Source organism: Pinus tabuliformis, chromosome 8 (assembly GCF_031772625.1).
Source record: "Pinus tabuliformis cultivar Carrire ecotype Pingquan chromosome 8, CPIR1, whole genome shotgun sequence".
In the NCBI taxonomy this organism is placed as follows: Eukaryota; Viridiplantae; Streptophyta; class Pinopsida; order Pinales; family Pinaceae; genus Pinus; species Pinus tabuliformis.
In genome coordinates this window covers 1,778,845,215-1,778,855,219 of record NC_142294.1, presented here as the reverse complement: position 1 = coordinate 1,778,855,219, position 10,005 = coordinate 1,778,845,215, and positions in this window count along the sequence as shown.

Below are 10,005 nucleotides of genomic sequence, written 5' to 3'. Positions count from 1 at the left end.
TTGAATACTAATTTATTAAGTCTAATTCCCTTTCTTTGATCTCCAATGGTCCTCTACAACTCATAAACTCTGCTAATGAAAGAGGAGCTACAATAGTGCAAGCTCTTCTCAGCATTCACAATTCAGATATGTAAAAGATAAATCTCTCTATTCCTCATATCTGAGATTAAACTCTCATCGAGTCTACAATCCTAAATCCCTATTATAGTAGTGATTTTAGAATCCTGAATTGCAGAGTAGAGAAGGATTTTTTTCCATGATTTGAATCCCCTTAACTCAGCCCAACGATGGGTTTTTATACATGTTTTAGAAATAAAAACAATTTCCCCAAATATCTCCACAGTTGAGTTAATTTCAAAGACAATAAAACATAAGGATTGCTTTGATTAGGGTTTGGAAAAATGGCGACAGTACGGTTAAGAAAAATTTCTTAATTGACCCTGCACAACAATAAGAATAATCTCGCTTGTCTCGAGTCTGTTTCGAATAATTCATAGTCGTGGAACAACTCAAACAACAATTTACTTTTATTATAATATCCCTTTGTCTGCCTGGAGAATTTTTATGGCAATAGATCATATTTGTTTTAATATTGGCCTTAATCAGAAACCCTCTGAAAAACAGAATAACAAAATCAGAGTTAGGTATAAAAATGGTGGAAACAATAATATGCTGAAAACTATTATTTATGCCCAAAATGAATAAAACATCAATGGCTTTTCAATTAAGATAACAACAACTGGAGGATGATACACATGGCAAGATCTGAGTGGTATCGGAGATAAGCCCATCATAACCTTTTATAATGCACATAAAAAAACATCGATATTGGGAGGCTATGGTATGGAGCGGACACGATATCTTATTGAACTCCTTTTAAATAGTGTATCAGGTCTGGATATCTGAGGTGAGTGAATTATCGGAAGTCATAAGTCAGAGGGAGATGATTATCGGAGATTAGAGATTGGAGGGAGATGATCATCAAAGATCAAAGATCAGAGAAAGTGTTGTATTGGAGGTCGGAGATTAGAGGTTTTATCGCTATCGGAATATCGACGGAGTGGCATATCAAAGTTTTTTAAATGTGTCTCGAAAGGAAATCTCTGATATGCATTACCTATTAGAAAATATATATTACAGAGTAATGGAACACATAAAATATTGCAGAAACACAAACATAGAAAATGCATAAAACAAGACAGACACAAATATACGTGGTTCACCCAATTTGGGCTAAGTCCACGGAGAAACAGTCAGTCCTTCCTTTTATATTATCCAACAAAATGAAGAGATACAACCTACAACAGATCCATTGTTATTTTCTCTTCGTTCTCACACAATCTCCTCTCTCTTTCTTGCTTAGAATACACATGTTCATCCGCAATACAATATTCGCATATATAGCAAGGGGTTGCCTTCTAGGGCAAAAAACCCTAAATTAAACATAACTTCTATCATCAGATCATCTGCCTAATGAACATCGCAGATTGACTATGAAATTACAATATTTTACAAAGCAATTTTACATCTATTTGTAGCTTCGGAGGGGCTCATAAAAATCATGGTTTCCCTCCCTTGGACCCCCCTGGCGGTGAAAAAATGGGTGGCGTTGCTGCCCCATTATGAAATGGGTTCCAATGGGGCGATACCTCTGAATAAAGAAGATAATCAGGCTCCACACCCAACATTATCTCCTATATGCAGGAGTGGAATGTGGGTGCAAAGATATGTCAGAGATTTTGGTTTTATGAAGCAAAGTTGCATATTAAATGGGCTTATATTGGAGATATTTAATATTACAATATCCATGGATTCCAATATGTGTAATGCAAAGAATTACAACTACTTTATTAAATGGGTTCGAAACTTTGGATAAATGTTTTATAAAGCCTCTACATAATGCAGTTCGAACTTTGATATCTGGGATTCTCAAAAGGATTCTTTCGATATCAAAGTCCCGATGACTCAAAACTCCGATATTAGATTTGATATATGCATTATTTTCAATAGGTCAATCTCCACTTTTATCAATAACCCAAAAATAAACTTTGTAATATAAGACTTGGTCTTGGTCTTGGGGGCTATGTAATGAATTAAATAAATATAAAAATAAATATTTACAAATAACTGTAACTTATAAAACAAAAATATAATATACATTATATACATCCTACACGGCCAAGGCAGTGAAAAATATTCAATCAACAATTGGGCGCCATTTACAAACCAAACAACCAAATGAGATCAAATGAGTTTTGATAGGAAAACAAAAACATATCAAACTCATTGAAGCAATCCAAACTTGGAAAATCATAAAACGACATGACCAATATTCAATCAAAGGGTCCCCATAATTAGAATTAAGTGAATAATGGGGGGATTGTGTTTTTACCACAACAACACCATAACACCTGTCAAACCCAAATCTCGACATACACCATAACAGTTACACAACATAAAATTATCATCATAGATTTATCAAACCATAAGCATATTATTCCTTATATATTCATTTCAGATCTAATAGATCTGATCCATTATCATACTCCTTGGTGCATACCTATTTCAAATCAAAATACCCAATACATGTACCCTTAGCATTTTGATCTCCATCTCCTTATATAGCTTAGGCCTTAGCCAATACCTTAGGCCAATTCTGTAGTTATGTCGATGGTATTCTTTGACAGGATCAAATATATGTTGTCGTGCTCATTACTATGGGCCAATACCATGGTAAAGACCCCTAGTATTGAGAATACCATGGTGCAGAAACTGTACGCGACTTTGCTTCACCATACCCACGTATGTACGTAGCCTTTATTCATAAGACACAGATATACTTATTAAAACATCACATTTATCCTTCCACTATCTTTGAATTGATATTCCCTTGTCCAATCTCTCTGTCACATCATTACTAGACTGTATACTCATTCTGCTACCATCATGTTGACATCCTTATCAAGTAGGTTGCCATCAAGGAAAACACATTTAGTCATAATTCCAACAACTAATGCTAGCCAAGTGTTGAGCCAAGCATCCAAGTTATAGCCAATGTTAAGCTAGGATTCAATATAATTCCATGGGGTCTCCACTAGGGAGCACTACCATACCACGTGCTTTCATATTAGGGGATATATATTGAGGGTAAAATGGCATAATATATTGTGGGATATATAGGGGTTAAAGGGTTTTTATATTGGCAGGTATAAAAAAAAGATCTCAAAGTTGATGAAAAATATAAAGGGGTATACAAAATGTTAATGACAAAATGGATACCTACAATATCTAGTGAAAGTAAGGGTTTTTTTAATTGGGAAGGTGTATTGTGTTCGTATTGGTAGAGGGTTAGATAATTTTATTTTTAGAGATATTTTCTAATATGTAGTCAAATTCGGGGTATTTTTTAGTATGCCACAAACGCACGTGATATGTCATAGGTCCATTGACTGAAGCCCTTGTATATAATGCCCTTCATTAACTAGAGTTATTGCAAGAGTGAAGAGAGATCACATAAGAGCCCATGATACCAATTCTCATGGGAAAAATGCAATGTGTCTATCATTGATGATGTAAGTGGTCTTAATTCCCTGTTCATTTTTTTTAGGAGGTAAAAGGTTGAGACCATTAAAACAATAGTTTCCACGATCATTGCAAGCATTGCTATGAATGAAACTAATTAAGAGCTTATCATGTATCAAGGTGGGGGTAAAAATAGGGGATTATTCACTTCTAACAAGGTTCATTATGATAAAACAATTGTTTTTCCCTTGATAGCATCACGAACATTCATGAAAAACATAAATGTGACATGCAAAGGAAATATTCATTGAAAACAAAAATGTTGTATGCCCATTGTAAATTTGATTTCATGTGTTATATAGAAAAATTCCTTCCACCCTTGATATTTAGTCTATGAACAATATCCCTTGTCACTTTATAAGACGGTGAAGATAAAGTTGATATTTTTAGTGTATGTTGTAAGATAATCAACTGTTATGAAACCAGCTCACAAAAAGATAGAAAAGAGAGATCTACACCTTAGAATTCAGCCTCTTTGAGGGGGCAACCTCCTTTACATTACATAAATGAGTAATTCTTGGATGATTCAAATGACAAAACCTCCTTTCTATATATAGGAGTCTAAGGAGTCACTATATAACCCAGCCGACCTAACAATAATAATATAAATCCACAAAAATAACAATAGAGGGATTCTATGGGGCACAATAATAACAATATGGGGACAATAGGGGCACAACAGTATTAATAAGGGTTACAACTATAGTAGTAATGGGGTAATCACTAGTATTATAGGGACCCAACATGCCCCTCTCCTTCAAAAAAGTGTTGTCCTCAATGCTTCAGTAGTTATGGATGCTTCTGTATAAAATTCTCATCCTCCCATGTGGAATCTTCAGCGGATAAGTTCTTCCACTTGATAAGATACTCCGAAATTGATCGATTTCGTAACTGTCAAGTTCTTGTTTCTGTAACTGCTTCTGGTTCCAATATAATTTTTCCTTCCTCGTTAAGTTCTGGCAATATTGTTTGAACTGGGAGCTTGTCGCCTATAACCTTCTTTAAACATGAAACATGGAAAACTGGGTGCAATCAAGAAGCTACATGAAGCTCCAATTTGTATGCCATAGTACCAATCTTTTGCAACACCTTGTACGAACCATAATACTTTGGTGATAATTTATTATCCTTCTTAGCTTGCTTGAGGGACATTTGCTTATATGGTTGTAGCCATAGGAATACCCAATCACCTACATCAAAACTTCTTTCGCTGCGATGTTGATATGCCTGTTGTTTCATTCTATTATGTGCCAACATGAGGTTATCCTTTAAGAGTTGGAGGACATGTTGTTGATGTTCGATGTGATGTTCCACTGCTAAAACCTTAGAATTTTCTCTTAAATATGATGTGATGGATGGTGGCTGATATCCTTATAGTGCCATAAATGGGGTCATTTTTGTTGCTGTATGGAAGGAAGTGTTATACCACCATTTAGCTAGAGGCAACCATTTGACCCATTGTGTCTGTTTATCAGATACAAAGCAACGAAGATATCCTTCCAAACATTTGTTTACTATCTCAGTTTGCCCATCAGATTGAGGATGATAAGATGAGCTATGAGCTAACTGAGTACCAAGACAAGAAAATAATTCTGTCCAAAAATTTCCAGTGAAAATGGGATCTCTGTCACTTACAATAATCTTTGGGTTTCCATGTAGCTTTTGAATTGTTTCCATAAATGCAGTAGAAATTGTACTGGCTTTAAATGGATGTGATAATGCACAAAAGTGTGCATACTTGGTAAGTCTGTCAACTACCACCATGATGACACTCTTTCCCTCAGACTTGGGTAAACCTGTGATAAAATCCATTGAAACCTCCTCCCAACGTTGGCTTGGAATGGATAAAGGTTGTAATAGACCCGGTGTCTTAATTGTTTCAATTTTATTTTGTTGGCAAACCAAACATTCCGCCACAAACTTTTGAATATCTGATTTAAGGCCATCCCAAAAAAATTCCTTCTTAACCCTGTGGTAAGTTTTTAAAAATCCTGAGTGCCCTCCTAAGGGAGAAGTGTGCAATTCCATAAGAATCTTTTGTTTTAGCTGGGAATTCTTATAGAGGTATAAGCGATCTTTGTACCATAACGAATCATTTTGCCAGCTAAATGTATCAGACGTACTGGAGTCTTGTTGTAACTTTCGAATAAGTGCCCACACTTCTTCTTCATTCTTCCATTCCTCCCTTGCTTTGTTTATCCAATCTGGTTGGATAATAGAAATGGCGCACAAAAATGCTTCCACATCCTCATCCTTTCTTGAGAGTGCTTCTGCCACCACGTTTTGCTTCCATTTTTTGTAGATGATTTCAAAGTCATAACCAACATCTTTGTGACCCACTTTTGTTGCTGTTCAGAGGACAATCTTTGTTCTAAAAAGTATTTGAGGCTATCATTATCTGCTTTTACCTTGAAGTGTCTTCCCATTAGGTAGGGTCGCCATTTCTTAAGTGCATGGAGTATTGCCAACATTTCCTTCTCATAAATAGCTTTGTGCAAAAACTTTCCCTTGATTGGACGACTTTCAAAAGCAATGGGTCTTTCATCTTGCATTAAAACAACACCAATTCCATTTCCTAAAGCATCACATTCCACAATAAAGGTTTTTGTGAAGTCTGGTGTAGCTAAGACCGGTGCTTGGCACATTGCCTCTTTAAGATGTTCGAAGGCCTTTGTTGCTTCTAGAGTCCATGAAAATGCATCTTTCTTCAATAATGTTGTTAGAGGTGCTGCTATTCTCCCATAATTCTTAAAAAACTTGCGATAATACCCTGTCAACCCAAGAAATCCTCGCAGATGCTTTATGGATGTGGGGATTTTCCATTCCTTAATGGCTTTAATTTTGCTAGGGTCTACCTTAACTCCTTCATGAGATACAATATGACCCAGATATTCCACCTCTTGTACTCCAAAGAAACATTTGGATCTTTTTGCATATAATTGTTTCTCCTCCAATAGTTGTAGCACCCTGTCAACATGTTCAACATGATCCTTCCAAGACTTGCTATAGATTAGTATATCATCAAAAAATACTAACACAAATTTTCTAAGGAATGGTTTGAAAATGGAATTCATCAAACCTTGAAATGTTGAAGGTGCATTGGTAAGGCCAAAAGGCATGACCAAAAATTCATAATGACCCTCATGAGTTCTAAATGCTGTTTTCGGAATGTCTTCAGTCTTCATTCTGATTTGATGATATCCTTAATGAAGATCAAACTTGGTGAAGTAAATTTATCCATGCAATTCATCCAGTAATTCATCAATGACTAGAATGGGAAACTTATCTTTAATAGTGAGCTTGTTGAGCTCCCTATAATCTAGACACATGCGCCATGATCCATCCTTCTTGTGCACCAATACTACTGGAGCAGAGAAAGAACTTTGACTCGGTTGAATTATACCAGCCTCTAGCATTTTTGCAACCATACGTTCAATTTCACTCTTTTGGGCATAGGGATATTTGTACGGCCTGATGTTTGGAGGAACACTTCCTGGAATCAGATGAATAGCATGATCATGATCACAAATAGGTGGGAGACCTTTGGGAGTCTCAAATACCTTGGAATGATTGTCCAAGACTTTTTGGAGATCTGGAGAAATAGATGATTCCAATGTGGAAACATCTAGCGAACATAATTGTGCAATTACACCTCTTTGTTCCTTTTTTAGAAGCTTTGTCATACCGTTAGAGCTGATTATCTTTCCAGTTTCCCTGCAATACCCCTTAATTCAACTTCCTTTCCTTCCACAGAAAATTTCATGAAAAGTTCTTGAAAATTAAAAGCTATTGTACCCAAGGATTGTAGCCATTGGACTCCTAGTACAACATCAGCACCTCCCATTGGAATGGAAAGCATTGGGCTAGTCAATACATATTCTCCCATGGATAGCTTGATATTATGGCACTTTCCAGAGCAATTTATTGTTCCTCCATTTGCAATCATCACTTGACACTCTGGTGCTGGATATAAGAAGCAATTCAATTCTTTTGCTACCTTACAATGAATAAAATTGTGGGTACTTCCTGAATCAATCAACACTATTACCTTTTTCTTCTTGATTTGTCCTTCTATCTTGATGGTTTGAGGAGTGGTAATTCCTGCCAATGCATTACAAGATATGGTTGGATTCATTTCTTCTTTATCTAGGCTTTGTTCCTAGAGTATATCCTCTTCTTTTGACCTTTCTTGCTCCTTTTCTTCTTCCTCTTCACAATCTATGTAGAATAATTTCTTCTAGCACACTTATGACCTTTAGTGTATTTGCTATCACAACTGTAACAAAGCCCTTTTGCTCTTTTTTCTTCCAATTGTTGTGGTGTCAACCTTATAGGTTGTGGAAGACTAGGGGCAACAACACTTCCATCTTTATAGTTGTGAGTGGTATGCTTCCTGGTTGCCATAATTTTGCTTTCCATTTTTCTTGCTAACCTAAATGCCTTCTCTAATGAATCAGGTTCCCAAAGGTGAACATCATGTTGGATATTATCCTTTAAAGTCCTTATGAACACATCAATCCTATGCTCCTCTGGAATATTTTTTACCCTTATGTTCAATTTTTGGGACTCCTCAATGTGCTCCATTATTGAACCCTTTTGTTTGAGACTTATCAATTGGCTAAAAAAAGTGTTGCTTTTTATATCCTCATAATGTGCTGTTAATTCTTCCGTAAAAATTGCCCAAGTGATAATTTGTTTATGAGAGCAAAGCCATTGATACCATACAAACTGATTTGGTTCCAAATATAAAGTTACAATACGTACCTTTTGTGTGTTTTGCACATTATTGAGATCAAAAAATTGCTCCATCTGTAATGTCCATGTTGCGGGATCCTTGCCATCAAACTTCCTCATATCGAATTTTGGAATATGGTGGGTCTTCGATCCAACATTAGAGTCTATGGAATCATGATTAACATTTCTTTTGTTCTCATCATGAGTTTCCTTTACTACCCTTTCACCATTAGTGACCATTTCTTGTAGCAACTTATTCATATTTATCTTCAATTCTTCCATCTTATCATCCATGCCATCAATTTTAGCGTCCATGTCATTCATCTTAGTTTCCATGCCATCCATCTTAGCTTCTACGCCTTTCTTTAAACAATTCATCTTAGCTTCTACACCTTTCTTTAAACCATCCATCTTAGCTTCTACATCTTTCCTTAAACCATCCATCTTAGATTCTGTTGCTTTTTGTGCAAGTGACACTTGTTGCACTTGGTCTCGTAATTTTGAAATATCATGTTGCATTTCTTCCTCTTCTTCATAAGTCATGCCAGAGATTTCAGGTTGCTTACTAGGTGTTTGCATTTTCTTTCCTTGGGGCATCAATTACTGATTCAAACTAATTTTTCAAACCAAGCTTATGCAAAAATTTTAAAAAAACTACACACCTTTTTTCACTTTGTAGAAGCTTGATATTGAATCTGATGTATCTCCACAATTTCAGATCATCCAGTTTTGAAATTGTGATTTGTAGTAGCCCTCTGTGTCCTCTTTCCAATGCCACCAGTCTGATCCAAGTTGGATTCTCCAAGGAAGAGTTATGCACAATATCCCAAGATGACCTTATTATAGACTAGTTCAGTAGAGTGAACTTGTACGACGTGCCATGAGTCACTGTTTCGACCCTTGGATCTAAAAAATATATACAAGAAACTACAGTCCATCATCTTTCTGTACCTTCTGACGAAATTTCAATCTGATGCTCAGATAGAAAGTTATGATGATTTTCCCCAGGTCACCTGTTTGGAATGTATTTCAGGAGTCTGCAAAAAGACCAACTTCCTCAGATCATATCTCCGCAAATATAGAGCGAAAAGCTCTGAAATTCGGACCCGAGATTCAGCATGATTTATTTTCAAATGGGTTTGTTTTTATCTTTTGAAACATCGCAGAAAAAAATTTATAGCGAAAATTCCACGATGACCTGTTTGGAGCAGCGAAACCCTACAATCCAAAGCTCTAATACCAAATGTTATGAAACCAACGCACAAAAAGATAGAAAAGAGAGATCCATGCTTTATAATTCAACCTTTCAAGGGGGAAACCTCCTTTACATTACATAAATGAGTAATTCTTGGATGATTCAAATGACAAAACCTCCTTTCTATATATAGGAGTCTAAGGAGTCAGTGTATAACCCAGCCGACCTAACAATAATAATATAAAGCCACAAAATTAACAATAGAGGGATTCTATGGGGCACAGTAATAACAATATGGGGACAATAGGGGCACAACAATATTAATAATGGATACAACTACAATAGTAATGGGGTAATCACTAGTATTATAGGGACCCAACATCAACCTTGCACAACTCAAGCTCAAATAAGCATGGTATTATAGAGATAGATGCCACATTTGGAATTACATATAATACCCATAAGGAAATGATGTTCGTAGTGTCTAAGTTTAT